Source organism: Mustelus asterias, chromosome 3, assembly GCF_964213995.1.
Source record: "Mustelus asterias chromosome 3, sMusAst1.hap1.1, whole genome shotgun sequence".
NCBI lineage: Eukaryota > Metazoa > Chordata > Chondrichthyes > Carcharhiniformes > Triakidae > Mustelus > Mustelus asterias.
In genome coordinates, this window is record NC_135803.1 from 12,761,515 (window position 1) to 12,785,627 (window position 24,113).

Genomic DNA, 24,113 nt, shown 5'->3' on the forward strand with positions numbered 1-24,113 from the left:
GAACATTGAATACAGGAGTTGGGACGTCTTGTTGAAGTTGTACAAGACATTGGTAAGGCCACACTTGGAATACTGTGTACAGTTCTGGTCACCATATTATAGAAAGGATATTATTAAACTAGAAAAAGTGCAGAAGAGATTTACTAGGACTGCTCGGACTTGATGGTTTGAGTTATAAGGAGAGGCTGGATAGACTGGGACTTTTTTCTCTGGAGCATAGAAGGCTGAGGGATGATCTTATAGAGGTCTATAAAATAATGAGGGGCATAGATCAGCTAGATAGTCAATATCTTTTCCCAAAGGTAGGGGAGTCTAAAACTAGAGGGCATGGGTTAAGGTGAGAGGAGAGATACAAAAGGTCCAAAGGGGCAACTTTTTCACACAGAGGATGGTGTGTGTCTGGAACAAGCTGCCAGAGGTCATAGTAGAGGCTGGTACAAGTTTGTCTTTTAAAAAGCATTTAGACAGTTACATGGATAAGATGGGTATAGAGGGATATGGGCCAAATGCGGGCAATTGGGACTAGCTTAGGGATTTTTAAAAAAAAGGGCGGCATGGACAAGTTGGGCCGAAGAGCCTGTTTCCATGCTGTAAACCTCTATGACTCCTTGACTCTATGGCTCTATATCCACAATAAGGATATCCACAACAAGGATATCTGCAGCAAGAATATGATATCTGCAACAAGGAAATCCACAACAAAGATATCCACAACAGGGATATCCACAGCAAGGATATCCACAGCAAGGGCATTCACAGCAAGGATATTAGCAGACAGGATATCCGCAGAAAGGATAACCGCAGCCAAGATATCCACAGACAGGGTATCCACAGACAAGATTTCTGCAGCCAGAATATCCACAGCAAGGAAATTCATAGCATGGATATCCGCAGCAAGGAAATCCGCAGACAGGTTATCCACACAAACGATATCCACAGACAGGATATCCGCAGCAAGATATCCACAGCAAGGAGATCCGCAGCCAGGATATTTGCAGCAAAGACTTCCACAGCAAGGATATCTGCAGCAAGGATATCCACAACAAAGATATCCACAGCAAGGAAATCCACAGAAATGATATCCACAGCAAGGATATCCGCAGACAGGATATCCACAGACAGAATATCCGCAGACAGAATATCTGCAGAAAAGATATCTGCAGCAAGGATATCCAAAGATAGGATATCCACAGACAGGATATCCGCAGCCAGGATATTCACAGCAAGGATATCTAAAAAATTGATATCTACTGCAAAGAAATTTACAATCAGGATATCTACAATTATGTCTGCAGCAAGGCTATCCACATCAAGGATATCCACAAAAGGTTTTCATTACCTCCTTTGAGGTCTTCAGTTGCTTATGGACCCTCTTTTAGAGTTGCCCATTATCTGGAGTGTTCTCTGATTTTTCTGTCCCTTGTCCTTTCATCCTTCCTGTGGTTATTGCATTAAATGTTGCAAAGTTTTAAATGCATTACCTCTTTAAATGCATCACTGCTTTAAGGCTGTCAACTTTTTTTAAACTGCCACAGCTGCTGTTGCTCTTTGTGCTTTTCCCACGCTTTGGGGGTTTTGGCGGGAAACTACACGTCCTCCTTTGAGACCCAATTTTAGACTGTTAACTTTTCTTTTTCGTTGGTGAAAGACCTTTACGATGATTTCTGCAGCTTGTTTTATGTTTTCTGGCTGGCTAGAGAGTCCACTTTAAAAAAAAGTGCCAGTCTTTTTTGAATTTCACTCAGAGAGATTGGAGCTGTCCATTTCAGGACCATGATTTCCTTTGAACTTTTTAACTTATTTTCTTTACAAATGTCTAACTTGTGGGTATAATGATGATCTAGAATGTGGGTTAAGTAAATCGATTTTGAAGATTGTATCATAAACTTAAAGGGGGAGGGATGTTGTGTATGTGGTTCCTGTCTCTTTAAGATAGTATGGCAGAAGTGAGTCACCTGACTTGAGGAACCAGAGGGAACTGAGCGTGAGTGATCACACCAGAGGGTGGAGGCCTCTCTCAGGCAGAATCTTCTCACAGCCATGTAGTAAGCATGTAAAGACTGGGCCTCTGCTTCAGGGCAGCCATGGTGTTGTAAAACCTGCCTCTGCCATAGTTTCTGTTATCAATAAATATCTTCCTTGTTCTTAACAAAGTCCGTCTTAATATTTCCAGAAGCTGGCTACACAAAAATAGATAACATATTGAGGTGGTGGTGGTATACTGGTAATGTCATTGGACCAGTAACCTAGAGGTTCAGGCTCTGAGAACATGCGTTCAAATCCCACCCAGGCAGCTGGGGTGGCACAATGGCTAGCACTGCTGCCTCACAGCACCAGGGACCCGGGTTCAATTCCGGCCTTGAGTGACTGTCTGTGTGGATTCCCCGTCCTCCCCGTGTCTGCGTGGGTTTCCTTCGAGTGCTTCAGTTTCCTCCCACAGTCCAACGATGCGCAGGTTAGGTTGATTGGCCACGCTGAATTGACTCTTGGTGTCAGGGGAACTAGCAGGGTAAATTCGTGGGGTTACGTGGATAGGGCCTGGGTGAAATTGTGGTTTGGGCAGAAGCGATGGGCCAAGTAGCCTCCTTCTGCATTATAGGAATTCTATGATTCTATGATATCTACAACAAGGATATCTATAGCAATGATATTTACAACATGAATATTCACAATAAGATAACTACAACAAAGATATCTACAACAAGGATATCCATGGTGGCACAGTGGTTAGCACTGCTGCCTCACAGGGCCAGGGACACAGGTTCAATTCTAGCCTTGAGTGACTGTCTGTGTTGGGTTGCACGTTCTCCCCGTGTCTGCGTGGGTTTCCTCCGGGTGCTCCGGTTTCCTTCCACAGTCCGAAAGACATGCTGGTTAGGTGGATTGGCCTTGCTAAATTGTGCCTTAGTGTTCAAGATGTATAGGTTAGAGTAAGTTGACATGGTAAATGGATGGGGATAGGATGGGGGAGATGGCCTGGGTAAGGTGCTCTTTCAGAGTCGGTGCAGATTCTATGGGCCAAATAGCCTCTTCTGCACTGTAGGGATTCTGAATTCTGAATCTGAAAACAGGGATATCTGCAGGGATATCTGGCAACTCTATCCGCAGAAGCAGTTTGAAGAGATGGATGAGTATGTGTCTGTGTGTGAAAGAGGGGTAAGTGTCTGTTAGTGAGAATGGGTGTGTGAGTGAGAGATGATTCTGTGGAACTGAGACAGAGAGGTGAGTGTGAGATGAGGATGAATGTTTGTCAGAGAGAGGAAGAGTGTCTGTGAGAGAGGGATGAGTGGGTGTGAAAGAGAGAGAGAGTGGTGTGTGTGTGCGAGAGAGAGAGGTATGCGTGCGTGAGAGGGAGAGTGGTACATGTGTGTGAGAGGGACAGAGAGAGTGGTATGTATGAGACAGAGGTGAGTGTGTGTGAGAGAGAGAAGTGAGAGCATGTATGAGCGTATTTGATTATTTATTTATTATTAGTGTCACAAGTAGGCTTACATTAACACTGCAATGAAGTTACTGTGAAAATCCCCGAGTCCCCACACTCTGGTGCCTGTTTGGGTACATTCAGGGAGAATTTAGCATGGCGAATCCACCTAATCAGCACAACTTTCCAACTGTTGGAGGAAACCGGAGCACCCAGAGGAAACCCATACATACACGGGGAGAACGTGCAAACTTCCTACAGGCAGTGATCCAAGCCAGGAATCGAACCCAAGTCCCTGGCACTGTGAAGCAGCAGTGCTAACCACTGTGCCACTGTGATGCTGGTGTGTGAGTGTGTGTATGTATGAATGTCAGAGAGAGATATGAGTGGGTGCGTGAGGAGAAGAGGTGAGTGTGTGTGTATGTGTGAGGGAGAGAGAGATGCATGTGTCCACGATGAGAATCAGCACTCCTCTCACTAAAAATGACAAAAGGTAAGACTTAAATATTTATTTAGGAAGAGAACTTTGTAATTATTATTATCAGAGCACCTACTCCTAACGTCCAGAGGTTAATATGAGAGGCCATGCAGCTGGAGAATGTATCTGTGACTGTGCGCCTCTGTGCATAGAGATCGTTAGAAAAGACTTCTTTACGTTTGATTTCTGTGTTCGCACCTATTTTGTGGCAAAAAGGTGTGTTGACAAATGAGAATGTTTGGGGATCTCCGATGCCCTCGGGAGGTCATTAGGGAATCCATGACGAAAACGATTTTGGGAAAACCCGACCTACAGTGTTTCACACACGATAGTCTGTCTGCGTACAACAAACTCCCACACTGTGATCATAGAATCATTGAATCCCTACAGTGCAGAAAGAGGCCATTCAGCCCATTGAGCCTGCACCAACACCAATCCCACCCAGACCCTATCCCTGTAGCCCCATGTATTTACCCTGCTAGTCCCCCTGACATTAAAGGGCAATTCAGCATGGCCGTTACGCCTAAACCCGCACAGATTTGGACACTGGGAGGAAACTGAAGCACCCGGAGGAAACCCACGCAGACACGGGGAGAATGTACAAACTCCACACAGACAGTGACCCAAAAAAGAACAAAGAAAAGTACAGCACAGTAACCGACCCTTCGGCCCTCCAAATCTGTGCCAATCATGATGCCCTAACTAATGAAAATCCTTCTGCCCTTACTCGGACCATGTCTCTCTATTTCCTCCCTATTCACGTACCCATCCAGATGCCTCTTAAATGCTGCTAATATGCCTGCTTCCACCACATCTTCTGGCAGTGCGTTCCAGGCACCCACCACTCTCTGCGTGAAAACCTCCTCCGCACATCTCCCTTAAACTTTCCCCCTCTCACCTTGAACTTGTGCCCCCTTGTAATTGACACTTCCACCCTGAGGAGAAAGCCTCTGACTATGCACCCTGTCTACGCCTCTCATAATTTTGTAGATCTTTATCAGGTCTCCCCTCAGCCTCCGTTTTTCCAGTGAAAACAATCCTAGTTTATCCAACCTCTCCTCATAGCCAAAGCCCTCGAGACCAGGCAACATCCTGGTGAACATTCTTTGCACTCTCTCCAAAGCTTCCATGTCCTTCTGATAGTGTGGTGACCAGAACTGCACACAATACTCCAAATGCAGTCTAACCAAGGTTTAATATAGCTGCAACATGATTTCCCAACTCCTGCTCTCAATGCTTCGGCTGATGAAGGCAAGCATGCCATATGCCTTCTTAATGACCTTGGCCACTTGTGTTGCCGCTTTTAGGGAACTGTGGATCTGCACGCCCAAGGCCAGAATTGAACCTGCGTCACTGGCGCTGTGAAGCAGCAGTGCTAACCACTGTGTCACCATGCCATCCACAAATAAATGATAATGAGCAGAGAATCCATTTTTAATTCTGTTGACTTTCTTTTAAATATTAGGCAGGACACTGGGGAAACCTTTCTGCTCTTCTTCAATGTTGTGCCAAGGATCCTTCTACAGTATTGAGACCCTGAACACGGCACCGCAAGAAAGATATAACAGAGGCTGCCAGTTACATGATCAAAATGGCTCCTGGTTCTCCACACAATTTTGGGGGTGGCAGTGGCGTAGAGGTGTCCTCGCTGGACTAATAATCCAGGGACCCAGGGTAATGCTGTGACCACCCGGGTTTGATTTCAATAAAAATCTGGAATTAAGGCCGGAATTTTACCAGCACACCTGCCCCTATTCCAGGGGTGGGCAAGGCTCGGAGAACGGCATTCTCCGTTAGCCTCGGGCAGGATCGTACGAACCTCGGGTGGATGTGCTGTGAAATTCCACCCTACAAGCCTACTGATGACCATGAAACCATTGTCGATTGTCATAAAAACCAATCTGGTCCACTGATGTCCTTTAGGGAAGGAAATCTTACCTGGTCTGGCCTACATGTGATTCCAGCAATGTGGTTGACCCTTAAATGCCCTCAGGGATGGGCAATAAATGTTGGCCCAGCCAACGACGCCCACATCCCATGAACAAATAAAATAAAAAGGTGACAGTGATTCTGGATAATTACAGTAACATGACACGAAATATTACATCAGTAACCCTATTACTCCATTTGTAATTCCATGGAATTAAACAGGCAGATGATTGTGGATTGAGTCGCAGTTCCTGGAGACAAAATGCTGTCGATTGAACAATTCAAATGCAGGAATCTGGACTCTTTATTCAATAAACTCAGTTTGTGTCCAGCCCCAATTGATTGCTATTGATGGATGATGTGTTGAGGTATATTCTTTTTGGAGGTGGGAATGTGCTACTCTCTGCACTTTCTCCCCGTGAATTACTAATGCTTGTTGGCAGAACTGCCGGCTCAGGGCGGAGAAACACCCATTGCCCGAGTTCTCTAACGCTTACCACAGGTAGGTGAGTAGAAAAGATAAAATCACCAAAGAATTAGGAGAAATAGAAGATCTTCAGCTTCTCAAATCTCCCATTTTCTCAAAGTAATGGTGAGTTGATTTGATGACATTTATTGGAGGTAAAAATGAAGAGCGGAATTCGTCTGCTATGGCCCCTTCAAGATGACCGACTTGACTTCCTGTGTAGCTGTGGAACAGAATCTGTTGCACGTCATGGCTGGGATTTGTACATCCTCCGCATTGTAGGCCTTTCCTCAAGTGTGACTGGCCTCCACTCCGGTTTGACAGTTTCTGAGATGCTGATAAGTCCAAAGTGTGAAAATGTTTAGGAAATCAGAAACACAAAGGGACTTGGGAGTCATTGTTCAAGATTCTCTTAAAGTCAACATTTAACAAGCAGGTTCAGTCGGCAGTTCCGAAGACAAATGCAATGTTAGCATTTCATGTCGAGAGGGCTAGAATACAAGAGCAGGGTTGTACTTCTGAGGCTGTATAAGGCTCTGGTCAGACCCCATTTGGAGTATTGTGAGCAGTTTTGGACCCTATATCTAAGGAAGGATGTGCTGGCCTTGGAAAGGGTCCAGAGGAGGTTCACAAGAATGATCCCGGGAATGAAGAGCTTGTCATATGAGGAGCGGTTGAGGACTCTGGGTCTGTACTCATTGGAGTTTAGAAGGATGAGGGGGGATCTTATTGAAACTTACAGGATACTGTGAGGCCTGGATAGAGTGGACGTGGAGAGGATGTTTCCATTAGTAGGAAAATCTAGAACCAGAGGGCACAACCTCAAGCTAAAGGGACGATGCTTTAAAACAGAGATGAGGGGGAATTTCTTCAGTCAGAGAGTGGTGAATCTGTGGAACTCTTAGCCACAGAAGGCTGTGGAGGCCAGGTCATTGAATGTCTTTAAGACAGAGATAGATAGGTTCTTGATTGATAAGGCGATCAGGGGTTATGGGGAAAAGGCAGGGGAATGGGGATGAGAAAAATATCCGCCTTGATTGAATGGCGGAGCAGACCCGATGGGCCGAGTGGCCTAATTCTGCTCCTATGTCTTATGGTCTTATGGTGTTATGATCAGCAGACTCTTCCAACAGGTGGTGCTTGAAGGCTCGGATCGATGTGTTGTTTGGAATTTTGTGCACTCCCTCCGATGCCTCCACTCTGCCTCTGCACATTCCCGGTGAAGCCTCTCGCCGTCTCCTGAACGAACCGTGTCCATTTTAGTCGGTCACCAGCCAGGGTCTCCCGCGAACCGATGGGGGTGCTGGTCCTCTTCAGAGACCCTTGGAGGACATCCAGAAAGTGCTTCCACATTCCTCCTGGCAGTCTCCTGCTCCAAGAACAGAATGGAAGAAGGACAGAGGCAAACTCACGAAGATGATGAATTCATTGCAATGTTACTGGATAAAGAAAGCAAGAAGATAAGAGTTGCTTTCGGTTAGTGTCAGGATGTAACCATAGCACAAGCTGCTTGTAAACATCAGAAGATAAGAAAGTGGAATGAATGAAAGGCTTGATTAAGGTACCTGAGGCTGTAAACAGGAGTGTGCATTTTAATTAACGTTCGCACTGTGGATATGTGTTGGCTCAGTGGAGGATATTCAGCTCCCTGCTAAGTTTTTACATCTCCAATAAGAAAAATAGAGTTCTGTCACATCCAACATGCATTACGAAGCTGAGGAGGTCAAAATTGACTGGGTTCAAAATTTTCCCCCTAATATTCACCATGTTTTATTTTCATTTGGATTGGCACTTGATTAGCCTTGGTGTTTAATGGGCAGCCAATCTGTTACCCGGCCAGAGCTGATTTCCAGCCCCTGAGACATTACTGTTCCAAGAACAAAGAACAAAGAAAATTACAGCACAGGAACAGGCCCTTCGGCCCTTCAAGCCTGCACTGACTATGCTGCCCAACTGAACTAAAGCCTCCCCCTACCCTTCTGGGGACGGTATCCCTCCATTCCCATCCTATTCCTGTATTTGTCAAGACGTCCCTTAAAAGTATCTACTTCCACTACCTCCCCCAGCAGCGAGTTCCAGGCACCTACCATCCTCAGTGTAAAAAACGTGCCTTGTACATCTCCTTTAAACCTTGCCCCTCGCACCTTAAACCTACGCCCCCGAGTGCTCCCTTCTTTTCGTGTCTCCATGTCATTGATCATTCAAGGTCTGGGAGACTCTGGGGAAAATGGTTGAAGAATTAAAGCCCAATTCCAGGAACTGAGTGCATTATCTCGGCCAATACCCCAGTACAGCATTGAGGAAATATTAAACTGTCAGAAGGACTGACTTTAGTGGGTCGGATCTCAAACAATGATGAGACGGGGTGAAGGAAACAGATAGAGAATCTGGTGAAATGGTGTGATGACAATAATCTCTCCCTCAGTGTCATTAAAAGTGGCAACACAGGGGGCCAAGATGATTAAGAAGGCGTATGGCATGCTTGCCTTCATCAGACGGCACATTGAGTACAAGAGTTAGGAAATCATGTTGCAGCTATATAAAACCTTGGCTAGGTGTCCAGATCACCTGTCCTGGTCCCCCCATGCCGACGTAGAGTTAAGAAAGCCCACCAATGCCTCAACTTTCTCAGGAGGCTAAGGAAATTCAGTATGTCAGCTATGAGTCTCACCAACTTTTACAGATACACCATAGAAAGCATTCTTTCTGGTCGTATTACAGCTTGGTATGGCTCCTGCTCTGACCAAGACCACAAGAAACTACAAAGTATCATGAACGAAGCCCAGCCCATTACTCAAACCAGCCTCCCAACCATTGACACAGTCTACATTTCTCGCTGCCTCTGAAAAGCAGCCAGCATAATGAAAGATCCCATGCACCTGGGACATTCTCTCTTCTACTTTCTTCTGTCAGAAAAATGATACAAGAGTCTGAGAACATGTGCCAACCGACTCAAGAACACCTTCTTCCCTGCTGCCATCAGACTTTTCAATGGACCTACCTCACACTAAGTTGATCTTTCTCTACACCCTAGCTATGACTGTAACACTACATTCTGCACTCTCTCCTTTCCTTCTCTATGTATGGTATGTTTTGTCTGTATAGCATTCCAGATACAGTACTTTTTACTGTGTACTCATACATGTGACAATAAAAAATCAAATCAAATCAAATGTGCCATCGTGCCACCCCAATTCAATGGTATCTATCTAAAGGAAATTGGGTAAATACTTGAAATGGGAAGAACTGCAAAACTGTAGGGAAAGAATGGGAGGGGTTAGTTCTCATTGGAAAGCTCTTTCACACAGCTGGGACAAATACAATGGGTCAAATTGCCTCCTTCTCATTAAACCAGTAGTCACTTGGCAGTACAGGACTTGAGTCTTTCTGAGAAAACAGACACTTCTCATAGCATCTTAAAATCCCGACAGTGCAGACAGAGGCTATTCGGCCCATTGAACCTGTACCGACATTTCTGTTAAAGCTTTTCATCTTGACTCATCCGGACTGACACAAGACTGCCAAATTTCAAAGGGAAGGGGCATATGGAAATGATGCTGGTGGTTTGGCAAGTTGACTGCTCTGCAATAAGGAAGAACATTCCCAGGCATTGTGCCTTTTCTGAATTCAACACATGCATGGGGTCAATAGCTCCCTGGTGCATTCTCCATGGCACGGTTTCCCAAACTTTTCCAGCCATGGAACGCCTTTGAACTCCCAAGAGGTCTCACACAGACACACACACACACACGCGCACACGCACACGCGCACATGCACACGCACACACACGCACTCTGACTGGACGAGTTGGAAACAGCACCAAACTTAAACTGTATAGATCTGCTTGGCTTCCTATGGAACCCTTGGGAGGCTCTCGTGGAATCCCGGGATTCCACAGAACCAAGTTTGAGAATCAATGCTCCATGGCAGTACCTCAACCATTCACACTTTACTTGCCAACCAATCAGCACCCTGTTTTCCTAAAGTATAAATTGTTGCTCCCTTTGAAATTTGGCATTCTTGTGTCTATCCTGATGAGTGCAAGACAAAAAGCTTTGACAGAATGTCTGTTTTCTCAGCAATACTCAATTTTAAATCTATAACAGTTAGTTTTTTCTTTATCCAGCCTATCAAAAACCCTCATCATGGTGAAAATCTCCATCAGGCCACCTGGTAACCTTTTCTGTTCCAAATAAAACAGTCCTAGCTTTTCCAGCCTTTCCTCATAATTGAAATCCCTCCTCCCTGGTAAGATCTGATAAACATCCACTGTACCTGTTCTGAGTTCTTGACATCTTTTACGCTGTAAGATTCAACACTTCCACAACATGACTTCAGGAAAAACAGAGTTGACCAACATTCCTCCCTCGACTGACACCACCAAAATAGCTTAACTCGTTGTCTCTCTCAGTAAGGAGATGGTGGAGACCATCTCTATAGTAATGGTTGCTGCACGACAAGGCCGCAATTCTTCCGAGTGAATTCTAAGTGCTGCCATCAGCTGGAAAATCGGTGCATTTCCCACTGGGCGCGCTAACGAGGTGAGATTTGATCACTTTAAAACTCCATAAAATGGCCCCGCCAAACACGCCGGGCGTGTGAGGCTCCCAAATTGGTGATCAGCTGTTCAACTGACATTTAGCAACACTTCCTGCTTTTCCTTCTCTCAGAATAACTGAGGGAAGAATAACCCAGTCTCAGATTACTGCAGGAAGCATTTCATCTTAGATCTTTAATGAGATTAATCTTTTGGATTGAGAGCTGTGGATTTACCTCTGACAAACTCCACTGCAGCATAGAATCATAGAATCCCTACAGTGCAGAAGGATGACATTCGGCCCATCGGGTCTGCACAGACCACAACCCACCCAGGCCCAATTCCCATAACTCTTCATATTTACCCTGCTAGCCCCCCAGACACGAAGGGGCAATTTAGCATGGCCAATTCACCTAACCGGCACATCTTTGGACTGTGGGAGTTAACCGGAGCACCCGGAGGAAACCCACGCAGACACTGGGAGAATGTGCAAACTCCACACAGACAGCGACCCGAGGCCAAAATTGAACCCGGATCCCTGGCGCTGTGAGGCAGCAGTGCTAATGACTGTGCCACCGTGCCGCCCAAAGGAACCCAAAAAAAAACCCTCAAAAAATGATGGAAGCCTACAACTGAACTCCCCAAAAATTTAGTTCATGACCAGACTAATTCCACACAATGTCCATTTAAAATATATGATATAACTGAATCAAACCTGTCATTTTCCCCATGACAACTGCATCTCAATGGTTCTATCTGTCACACATACCCATAATAATAGAATAAGGTGTAGTTCTGAAATTGTACCCAGTGCAGGAGTATCAAGGTGGCACAGCACATTAGGGTTTTGAGCATGTGTACAATAAAGCACAGACATATAAATTAGCACATATAATGCTGCACAATTCTCCAACCTAATCTAATCATTTGAAGACAAACACTCCCCACACAGGGAAGGAGAGTTACCAAATACCAGCCCTTGGATACCCCTTAGTGACCAGCTGCCCACCATCTGACTCATGGATGCTGAAAATGATGAGAAAACCATCATAAAAAGACTTGCATGCTTGCATAGCACCTTACCATGTTCTCACAATGTCCCAGAGTGCCAGTGAATTACACTGAAATATTATTAACAGTTCTTGAGAAAGCGAATACTGACAAATCAAAATCATGTCGAAAGAGTCTGGTGTTTACAAAACAGTTTTCCCATGTAGTCTCCGGCAGGTTTGTTCAGTGTGTTATTGTCATAACTCTCAGCTCAATTTCAAATCCAAGGGAGTCATAATCAAAGTCAGACTTGTGAAATTTCTAAAAGCCAATGAAACACCAAATGAGCCCATGTTCAAATGGACAGGATTCAACATCCTCATCTCATGTGTTAATGGCAACATTATTTGGATGTCTTAGAGTCATAAAGTCATAGAGGTTTACAGCATGGAAACAGGCCCTTTGGCCCAAATTGTCCATGCCGCGGTGGCTGGGAGGATTTGGAAACAGTTTGTGGATCCGCAAACCCTTCAGAATCATTGTCAGCTCCCTGGTTTGCAGCTGCGGGGCTTCTCCCTCCCTCCCTCCCTCCCAGGAACAGGCCCAGGTTAACAGCCCCACCCTGGCTCAGCCACTGGAGGATGGTTCACATCAGAGGATGGGGGAGGGGGACAATAAATAAGAGGTTACACTTTGGCCTCAAATCAATGAGGACTCTGATCTCTGGGAAGGAAGGAAACCAAATCAGTCCCAATTGCCCGCGTTTGGCCCATATCCCTCTCTCTCCATCGTACCCATGTAACTGTCTAAATGCTTTGTAAAAGACAAACTTGTACCCGCCTCCACTACTGCCTCTGGCAGCTTGTTCCAGACACTCACCACCCTCTGTGTGAAAACATTGCCCCTCTGGACCTTTTGTATCTCTCCCTTCTCACCGTAAACCTATTCTGTCTAGTTTTAGACTTCCCTACCTTTGGGAAAAGATGTTGACTATCTACCTTATCTATGCCCTTTATTATTTTATAGACCTCTATAAGATCAACCCTAAGCCTCCTATGCTCCAGGGAAAAAAGTCCCAGTCTATCCAGCCTCTCCTTATGACTCAAACCAACCGGTAGCATCCCAGTAAATCGTTTCTGCACTCTTTCAAGTTTAATAACATCCTTTTTATAATAGGATAACCAGAACTGTACACAGTATTCCAAGTGTGGCCTTACCAATGTCTTGTACAACTTCAACAAGGCGTCCCAACTCCTGTATTCAATGTCAATGTTCTGACCGATGAAACCAAGCATGCCGAATGCCTCCTTCACCACTCTGTCCACCTGTGACTCCACTTTCAAGGAGCTATGAACCTGTACCCCTAGATCTCTTTGTTCTATAACTCTCCCCAACACCCTACCATTAACCGAGTAAGTCCTTACCTTGGTTAGATATACCAAAATGTATCACATTTATCTAAATTCTTACTTAACTGTTATGAATGGTCCTTATGAGGGTCTCATTGGATGAAATGAGGAGTTTGGCTACAGACTATAGAAAATAATAGCAGAGGAGGCAGCCATTCAGCCCATCAATTGCCTGCCGACTGAAAAAGCTTCATTTATCAGCTCTTAGCAGTGGCCCTGTTGACCTCGGTATAGCTAATGGATAACCATGGGTACATGTTTGCTGCTGCCTCTTCACTGCAACCTCTACTCTCCCATCCCCCCACCCTCACTCTCAGGTTAAAATAATTTCTGCTCAACTCCCCTTAATTAATTAATTTTTTAGTGTCACAAGTAGGCTTACATTAACCTTGCAATGAAGTTGATGTGAAAAATCCCTTAGTCGTAACACTCCGGCACCTGTTCGGGTACACTGATGGAGAATGTAGCATGGCCAATGCACGTCTTTCGGACTGTGAGAGGAAACCGGAACACCCGGAGGAAACCCACGCAGACAGGGGGAGAACGTGCAGACTCTGCACAGTCACCCAAGATTGGAATCAAACCTGGGTCCCTGGCGTTGTGAGAATCATAGAATCATAGAACCCCTACGGTGCAGAAAGAGGCCATTTGGCCCATTGAGCTGCACCGATCAGAATCCCACTCAGGCCCTATCCCCATAAACCACTTATCTACCCTGCTAACCCCCTGACATTAAGGGGCAATTTAGCATGGCCAATCAATCTAACCCTCACATCTTTGATGAGACAGCAGTGCTAACCACTATGCCATGGTGCCACCCATTCTTCAGCCTATCACCATTAATCTATGCCCGCTGGTGACTCCTCTGCTTTTAAAAATATCAACTTCCATTTTCACTCTGTCAAGGCCCCCTCATCATTCCACGTATTTCAATTAAATCTGCCCTGAGCCTTCTCTATCACAAAGATAAAAACTCCAGCCTATCAAAGTTTGGCAGAGTTAAAAACAAACAGTGAGAGATAAAAGCAGTAATATGGAGCTTATGGGTTCAGTGAGAAGCTTTGCAGGCAAGCAAAAAAGCCAATGGAAAAGAAAACAGTCTTAGAAAGCATATGTGCTTTCTGGGAAGGGTGAAGGACATGAAAGAAAACTGCAGTGGTAAATAAAATTGAGCCAAACAGAACAGGTTTTGTGAAAAGAGGAAGCACTTCAAGTTTAATGGAGCGTGAACTGATTGTGTCAAGAGAAACTCTTTGATCTTCCCTGGAGCTCAGAAAAGCTTTTAGCAGCTAATGGACCATCAGTTCCTTGTGTAAACAAACCTCAGCTAATCCCCTCTTTGGTCTGCTCTGGAGCTGTCAATCAAAGCTGTTCTCAGAGCAGCTGAAGCACATGCAAGCTAGGAAGGGGGATCTCCCCAGTGAAATTGAATGCCCCTGTTAACCAAAGCAATTCTAAAAGGTTTCAGAATAGCTGGGGCTTATGAGGAAAATGTTGGGATCTTCCGAGTGAAATTGACAACTCCTGTTACCCAGCGCACTTCAAAGAGGTCTGGTAACACATGAAGCTTCTAAAATTAACCAAGGGCAATCCCTTAGAATGGAGTGCTACTGGATTTTGAAATTTTTAAAGTGGTTCAGGGGAATGGATTTTAATGGGTCCAGAACACTTCAAAGGTTTTACAGAACACAGACAATAATAAAGATTTTTCTTTACTAGAAAGGTGCCTGAAATCAGCTTCCTGGGAGTAATTTTAATGTTTACCGGGACAACGACAAGAAGTCCAGCCACGAGAGCGCCATCCCAAGGGAGAGCCCCGTGATCAACCCCTTCCCCCCAGCCTGAGCCCTTCAACCACCAGGTCCCTTGGCGTATCCCCGCTCCCTGCAACCTGGCAATGGCAGAAGAGCTCATGAGCACAATTAGAGGCAGTACTTACCTTCTTGCCCCCTCCCCCCTCTCAGTGTCCACGGTGCCTCATCTCTGGTTGTCAGGATCAGGAATGTTTCGGATCCTGATGGCTGTAAATCAGGTGTCTTGTTGGGAATCGGTTCTCGATCTGTGTGTTCGAGATCATTTCAGTTACAATAATTGCAATCGGAGGAATAAATTATGAGTTATTTATTGCCTGTTGCAAGGGCATCACATCTGAAAGATGTGCTGGTTAGGTGCATTGACCATGCTAAATTCTCCCCCAGTGTCCCCGAACAGGCGCCGGAGCGTGGTGACTGGGGGAATTTTCACAGTAACTTCATTATAGTGTTAATGTAAGCCTACTTGTGACACAAATAAATAAGCTTTAGATTTTAAATCTTTATGTCCAACCGATTACTTTCTAATCATCAAATTGCAGATGTTCAGCTAAGTTCATTAACTAGCCCAGCTTGTCCAGTGCAAGACAAAATATGTACTTCCCTCAGCACTCGCCAGAGACACCAGACCAGAGCTCAAACGTTCAGACACTGTGTTCCATACTGATTTATCCCTGCCTTAACATTCCACTCAGAAAGCAATTCAAACACATTCCTAATCTGCTTGTTATGGCATGAGTGTCTTCTTGCTTATTTTGATGAACTTTGAACTTTGCTCCTCGCGATGTGTCTGGGCACAGCGCTGGAGGTGAGACCAGCTCATGTGGAATTGCGAAACATTTGCCAGAGATTGAGAAATACTCGGCTGGCGTGGACACGTTCAAAATCCTGAAAAACAAAACCGGTCTGCGACATTCACCCATCGGAAGCAATGATCCTCGTTTTTCATCTCTGGCTCAGCACAGCACGGGATTAAAGAGATCAGGGAAGGAAAGTCTCGCATTTAGATTTCACTCCAACACATTCCTCAAACAAAAGCCTGAGAGAAATTCCTTCACATGCACATATTCACCTTCGTGCATGGGAATATCGAAAATTAAAACTTCTATTTGATTAATAGAATCCCTGCAGTGCAGAAAGAGGCCATTCGGCCCATCGAGTCTGCACCGATTCTCCTACAGAGCACCTTTCCCAGGCCCACTCCATCCCTGTAACCCCAGGCATTTACCATGGCTAATCCATCTGACCTACACATCCTGGCACACTAAGGGGCAATTTAGCATTGCCAATCCACCTAGCCCGCCCATCTTTGGAGTGTGGGAGAAAATTGGAGCACCCGGAGGAAATCCACGCAGACACGGGGAAAATGTGCAGGCTCCACACAGACAGTCACCCAAGGCAGGAATTGAACCCGGGTCCCTGGCGCTGTGAGGCAGCAGTGCTAACCACTGTGCCACCGTGCCACCTATAAACTCTTGCTGCAAGATAATGCAGTGCCATTTAGCACTCTGAATCTTACATTCCTGAGTGCCATGAAACACGCCAACCCTTAAAGATATCTATATACCGTTCTGTGAAAACTCGATGCTTACCATTGCCGAGCGTAGAAGATCATTGAATCTTTTGCGGCACTGGATCCACGTGCACTGCACCACATCATACCCATTAACCTTTACTGCCACCTCTGCCCATGCCTTCTTCGTTTATTGTGGTGGTCTCCTCCTGCCACTCTGCGGCATGGGTATGTCACACCTGGCATTCACCGCCTCCACTAGAATGCTCAGGCACTAAGTGGCGGGATGGGCAGAGTGCCCATGGTCATTACCCTCCCAGTGGATGCTGAGGCCATGACACTTTCCAGGTGCAAACTCTTTAGTTCTTTCCCTGCACCGCCCCCTCAGGGTTCCCTCCTGGCAGCCTTCAGGGAGTTGCCTCTGCTCAAATTAAAGCCCCCACTGGGTACCAATTGGACCCAGTGCCTGACACACTCCTGCCCCCCCCCCCACCCTCACCCCACCTCCCCACCCCCCCCCATCAATTCAGCAATGTGAGCCTATCTCCTGTAGCGTTTCATGCCAGCTGGTCCTGGTCCAACTGGCCAGCGTTGGGATTGCAATTGTGAACGGGAGTGAAAACATCATTGGTGTCAGAGCGGCACGGTGGCACGGTGGTTAGCAATGCTGCCTCATAGAGGCAGCGACCCGGGTTCAATTCCAGCCTCAAGTGACTGTCTGTGTGGAGTTTGCACATTCTCCCAGTGTCTGCGTGGGTTTCCTCTGGCTGCTCTGGTTTCCTCCCACAGTCCAAAGATGTGTGATTGATCATGCTAAATTGCCCCAAGGTCTGTAGGTTAGGGGGAATTAGTGGAGTAAATATGTGGGGTTATGGGGATATGTCCTGGGTAAGTTGCTCTGTCAGAGTGTTAATGCAGACTCGATGGGCCAAAAGGCCTCCTTCTGTACTGTAGGGATTCCATGGATAAAAATCCCCAAACAAAATGCAATAGGTCTGGATAAAAGCAAATTACTGCGGATGCTGGAATCTGAAACCGAAAGAGAAAATGCTGGAAAATCTCAGCAGGTCTGGCGGCATCTGTAATGAGAGAAAAGAGCTGACATTTCGAGTCCAGATGACCCTTTGTCAAAGCTCTTTTGGTTGCAGTGGGTCTGGCCCTTTGTGACAGCGTGCTGAGTGGGTAACACACTGCCCCCTGGATCAGGAAGGCTGTGGGTTCGGGTCCCACTTCAGGTTGATAGTCCCTGTGCAGTACTGTGGGAGTGCTGCACTGCTGCGTGCATTGCCATTCTGCAGAGTTGGTCCTTATTTTGAATAAGCCTCAGATGTCCTGCTCAGTGTTCACCTTCAGCAAGAGCTTACAAATCATTATTGCACAGCAGTTCATGGTACTTTGTGGTGCATACAATGGCCGCCATACTTCCCACATTACAACAGCGACTGCACTTCAAGAGTACTTTAATGGTTAAGTGCTTTGGGATGTCATGAAAGTCATTGTCGGAACGCAAGTGTGTCTTTTATTAATATTTGTGAGGTAACCGTGGTTGCCATGGTAGCTCCTACATATTGATTTTGACTTTTCTTACTGTTCACGAACCGATGGAGCACTCTTCAGTGGATTACATAAGCTGCGCACCTCCCGAGGAGAGAGCTCTGGGCCGCTTTCTCGAGTGGAGGAGCCACTGTTGGAGTGCCGTGAAAGACAAGAGTGAGGAAGCTGGACGGCACTGGGCAGCTCCAGCACGCCGGCGATCGATTCTCAGTTAGCAAGTTTTTGATGTTCAAATTCGTCAAATAAAACCCAAAGCAAAAGCAGACAGGTATTGATTTAGCTGTGCGCGTCCACAGACTAAATTAATGCAACGCAGTGAATGTCAGCTCTGCTATCCTCCTGTTATACACAGAGAATGAATGCAATGCTTCCTCAGCGCAACCACGTGACACAGTAGCATGTCAGCTCAAATCCCACGGCAGATTCGTGCCAGCCAGCCATCTTCTGCAGCGGACTGACAAGGGCAAACATTAACCCATATTGAATAAACTCAACCTGCAGGAGTCCAAACGAGTGGAATTTCTATCATGTCTGCTGGAGCCTTGCCTGTGAAGCTGATAATATCATTGTAACTCCTTGAAATCACACTTCCTTCCACCGCAACGACTTCTATTGACAGAACATCCTTTAGTTCAGTAAAATGTCCCACCTGCCCCTCTAGCTGGGCCTGATCTTGTTCCAATCAGACATGAATGACAACAACTGTTCAGAATCATAGGGCGGAATTTTCCCGTCCCGCCCGCTATGATTCCCATGGCGAGCAGGACACGGGCCTTGCAAAGATCCATTGACCTTGAGCGGGATTTTCTGGACTTGGAGAAAGCATGGCTGGAGAATCCGCCCATAGAATTTCCCGACAGTGCAGAGTAAGGCCATTTGGCCCATCGAGTCTGCACTGACTCTCCGATGAAACATCTTACCCAAGCCCAATCGCTGCCCCATATCCATAACCCCACACATTTATTCTGTTAATTCCCCTAACCTGCACATCTTGGGGCAATTTAGAATGGCCAATCCACCTAACCTGCACATCTATGGGAGGGAACTGGAACACCCAGCGGAAACCCACACAGACACGGGGAGAATGTGCAAACTCTACACAGACAACCACCCGAGGTTGGAATCGAGCCCGGGTCCCTGGCCCTCTGAGGCAGCAATGCTAACCATTGTGCCACCATGCCATTGTATTTATACAGGACCTTAACACTGTAAAATGTCCCGAGATGCTTTACAAAAGCATCATTAACTATGATCTGATACCAAGCCACACAAGGCGATGTTAGGCAAGGTCAAAGAAGATGTTTTTAAGGAGCATCTTGAAGGAAGAGAGAGAGGTAGAAAAGTGGTGACATTTAACAAGAGAATTGCAGGGTCCAGGCAGCTAAAGGCATTGTCACCAAGAGAGGACAAATTAAAACTGGAGATGCCCTAGAGGCTAGAATTGGAATAGTCTTGCTATCTTGGCAGGAGGAAATTCCAGAGATAGGGAAGGGTGAGATCATGTTGGGTCTGAATGCGAGTTATGTAGGTTGAAGGCAGAGAGGCTATCCAACAGAGCTTGCAAACAATCAAAAGGTTTAATGCCGCAGCAGTGTGGTTAACTCCCAACTGTCCTCTGAACAAGGGCAACTAGGGACGGGTAGTAAATGCTGGCCCAGCCAGCGATGCCCAGGCCCCACGAATGAATAAAAATGTCCCTCAGCAGCGTAATCTGTAACACATCAGATACGATATGTGCTCTATGTCACCCTGCCCCCCGTCTCATCACCACCTCTGTTGACTCCTCCACTTCTCTGATTTGTCACACTAATCCGCGCTTTAGTCCTGGATGGGGAGAAATTTCCTCCAGTTGAATACTGGGATTGGGAAAGAAACGACTGTTCTCAGTCTCGACCGCAAAGTCTGGTCCCTCTTCCCGTAGCTGTCTGAGATCATTCACAGCCTTGGTGACACACTTGGCAGAGAGATAAGCTTCTGCCCGCACATGAGCACCATCATTAAGACCATCTACTTCAACCCCTGCAGCAACAACTGATTCTGCCCCTGCCTCCGCTTGTTTCTTGATGAAGGCCACATTAAACCTTTTGAGCCTGCTCCGACACACAGTAAGATCCTGCCTTGATCTGTAAGCTAACTCCACACACTCTCCTTTGCCTGATTAACAAACTTCAATTTCAGTTCTAAAAGTGGCATCCTTTGTCATTTGCAGAAGAGAGTTCCAAAATGTTACTAACTCTTGTGTGCACGTGTTTCCTAATTACACTCTCGAAAGCTCTGGCTATAATTTTGAGACTTACGTCCCCAGTTCAAGACCTTGGGCAGGGTTTTACGGCCTTGCTCGAGCAAGACCGGAAATTCCTGCCCGAGGTCAACGGACATTTCTGCTGTCCGCCCCTCGCCCGCCCTGATTCTGTAGAGGGTGAGGTGGTAGAACTCTGGCATATGTCTCCAGTTCTAGACTATGGCCGGAATTTTACAGGCACGCCCGCCCTGATTCCGGGGGTGGGCAAGGCTCGGAGAACGGCATTCTCCGTTGGCGTCGGGGGGGGGGGATTGTATGAACCACGGGCGGACATGCCGGTAAAATTCCACCCTACGCCTCAGTTCTAGACTTGACAATTAGCAGAAAGTGTTGACCGAATGGAATTCCTTCCCCTTGCCAGGCTACTGGGTTCGTTCAGAAGGGGGGGGGGGGGGGGGGGGGGCAACAGTCATGTGATCAAGTAGGAGAGTGCTAGGATGGAGATCTAACCATCTTCCCACCTCTCTCTGATTTAGTCCGGGACAGCAATGCTTACTGCTTGGACACCAATTGAGATCCTTAAATGGTTGGCCACTTGAGGGCCTCAGGCTGCCACTGCTGGCATTTGATCAGCAGCGAGCGGGTTATTTGCCATGCGGGAGAGCATCAAACAATCACTGTCGGATTTACTTGCAGCCTCTTTGGGAGAAGTGGGGTCTTCGGGGGTGGGGGCGGTGGGGTGCGGAGGCGGGGAGGGGGGGGGGGTTGCGTCCTTCATTCAAAAGCACTCAGTGTCTGATCGAGGGAGCCAGGATCAGGAATAAGGGGGGCCTGTTGTCAACCACGCCCATTGTCCTTTCCTCCACCACCACTGCCTCCCTGCCTTGCCTGTGACCTCCTCCCTGTGACCCCCAGCCCGCGACCCCTTACCTTTCCCAGGGATCATTGGTGGATTCCCAAGAGAGAATTATTGGCAACAACCACCAGTTCTGGTGGCGCTGCAGGTAATGAAGAACTACCGTCCTCTGATTGGCTGGCAGTTCTTCGGGGTGGAGATTACAGGTCCCCCATGGAGCTGGGAGCTCCAGTTGCTGTGTTCCCTCTGCCAGTTGGAGACTTAACTCCCTCGGGGATCCTGGAGATTGGGTTGGCAGGGGTGCCACCAGGCTATTTGTGACATTTTTATGATCTATATACCTTGTCTCTCAAGTCTATTTGGATTCCCACTGTTTAAAGAATAAAGAATAAAAAACAGTACAGCACAGGGACAGGCCGTTCGGCCCTCCAAGCCTTGCCAATCATGATGCCTGCCCAAATTAAAACCCTATGCACTTACGGAGTCCGTATCCTTCCATTCCCATCCTATTCATGTATTCGTCTAGATGCTCCTTAAATGCCGCTATCGTACCTGCTCCCACCCCCTCCCCGGGCAGCGCGTTCCAGACATTCACCACCCTCTGTGTAAAAAACTTGCCTCACACATCTCCTCTAAACCTTTCCCCACTAAACTTAAACCTATGTCCCCTAGAACTTTCTAGCTTTTCCCTATCTAAAGAGCACCCCTCTTCTATCCAGTATCTCAATCCAATATGTCCAACTCGCAAGTGTGTGTTCTATTTCTTGGTCCCCTGCCGTCAAGCATTGCTACGGGAAATATAAGATTCGCTTCCAACCAAAGCAGGCTGAAAGACTATGGGGTGAATTTTCCCGTTCCGCCCTCCATGGGAATCGGAGTGGGCGAGGGGCAGATCATGGAAAGGTCCGTTGAACTGGGGCAGGAGTTTCCGGTTTCTGAGTGAGTGCTACTGGAAAAACCTGCCCCATGAGGGCAGGATTTTTCTCCCACTCCGCGGCGTGTTTCATGGCAGCGGGAGCTGGCACGAGCTTGCTGGTGTCAGGATCTTATGGTCCCTGCCTCTGTGAACGGGGTTTCCCATTGAACACACTAGTCGCCGCTGTGGTGGTCATTGATGGGGTGTCCAGAACCAGGGGTCACAGTCTGAGGATTCGGGGTAGACCATATAGGACGGAGATGAAGAGACATTTCTTCACCCAAAGAGTGGTGAGCTTGTGGAATTCATTACCACAGGAAGTAGTTGAGGCCAAAACATTGAATGTAATCAAGAGGCGGCTGATTAGAGCACTTGGGGCGAATGGGATCAAAGGTTATGGGGAGAAAGCAGGATAAGGCTATTGAGTTGGACGATCAGCCATGATTGTGATGAATGGCGGAGCAGGCTCGAAGGGACGAATGGCCTCCTCCTGCTCCTATCTTCTATGTTCCTATATAAGATCCCTCTGGTGTGAACGGGAGCAAGATTTTGCCGTGAGTAGTCCATCCTAGAACATGGGCCAAGGGGCTTTGTTCGTATTACACAGCCTTAAATCCCCAATTTCACTGTGGGCTGAAAATATCCAAGGAACCCTAAGGAAGGAACTTGGTCGAAGATAGGGATATATTTTGTGTCATGTGGAAATCCCACCCTGCCAAATATATTCAATTCTACTGAAGTGGAATATCGAGTCCAATTTGAATGGAATAACAATGTCTGACACATGACCTCACTTCTGTTCCTCCGTATTTCCAATTCATAACCTAATGTTTGCGAGCAGTCACGTATTAATTAAAAGCTTTTAGAGGAAGCATATTTCAAAACTGGACCTTTCCATTGCTGCCATGTTCCTTGTTTCCTGCGTTATCCGACCATCGATTATTTCTTATTGCTTCATCTTTCTGAATGTTGCTTATCTCCTTTATAATTCTCTTCATAGCTTGGTATCCTCAGGAAGCTTTGCAACATATTGCCCTATCCGCCAAAGCGTTGCTGAATCATTGATGAGAATGAAGGGCATTTACTCTGAAACCTAACTCAAATGTGTAGGCGAAGACACATAGGAAATGAACTTGCATTGTGGACACGATACTGCAGGAATTCTCACCAGGATGGTTTAACCCTTGGATTGTTTTTGATAAATTATCTTGTCAGCAGTTGATTCAGCTTGTAGAATCATAGAATCCCGACAGCATAGAGGGAGGCTATTCAGCCCATCAAATCTGCACCGACAACAATCCCACTCAGACCCTATCCTGTTACCCCTGACACTAAGGGTCAATTTAGCTACCGGGACACCAAACAACTCCACCCCCATTTTTCATAGAACCCCTACAGTACAGAAGGAGTTCCTTTGGGCCATCGAGACTGCACTGACTCCCCGACAGAGCATCTCATCCAGATCCACCATCTGCCCTATTCCCGTAACCTCACGTATTTACCTCACTCATTCCCCTAACCTACACATCTTTGGACACTAAGAGGCAATTTAGCATGGCCAATGCACCTAACCTGCACATCTTTGTACTGTGGGAGGTAACCGGAACACCCGGAGGAAACCCACGCAGACATGGGGAGAATGTGCAAACTCCACACAGTTACCTTAGGCCGGAATCGAACCCGGGTCCATGACATTGTGAAGCCGCAGTGCTAACCGCTGTGCCACTGTGCCACCGTGCCGCCATTACTGAAAGTGAAATCATTATTGACCACAGGAACAGAAAGAAGTCATTAAACCCTTTTTCACTGTCCCGATACTTAGAGTGGCACAATATCTTGGGTCACTGTTAGTGCAGAGTCTGTATGTTCTCCCCGTGTCTGCGTGGGTTTCCTCCGGGTGCTCCAATTTCCTCCCACAGTCCGAAAGATGTGCTGGTTAGGTGCATTGGCCATGCTAAATTCTCCCTCAGTGTATCCGAACAGGCGCTGGA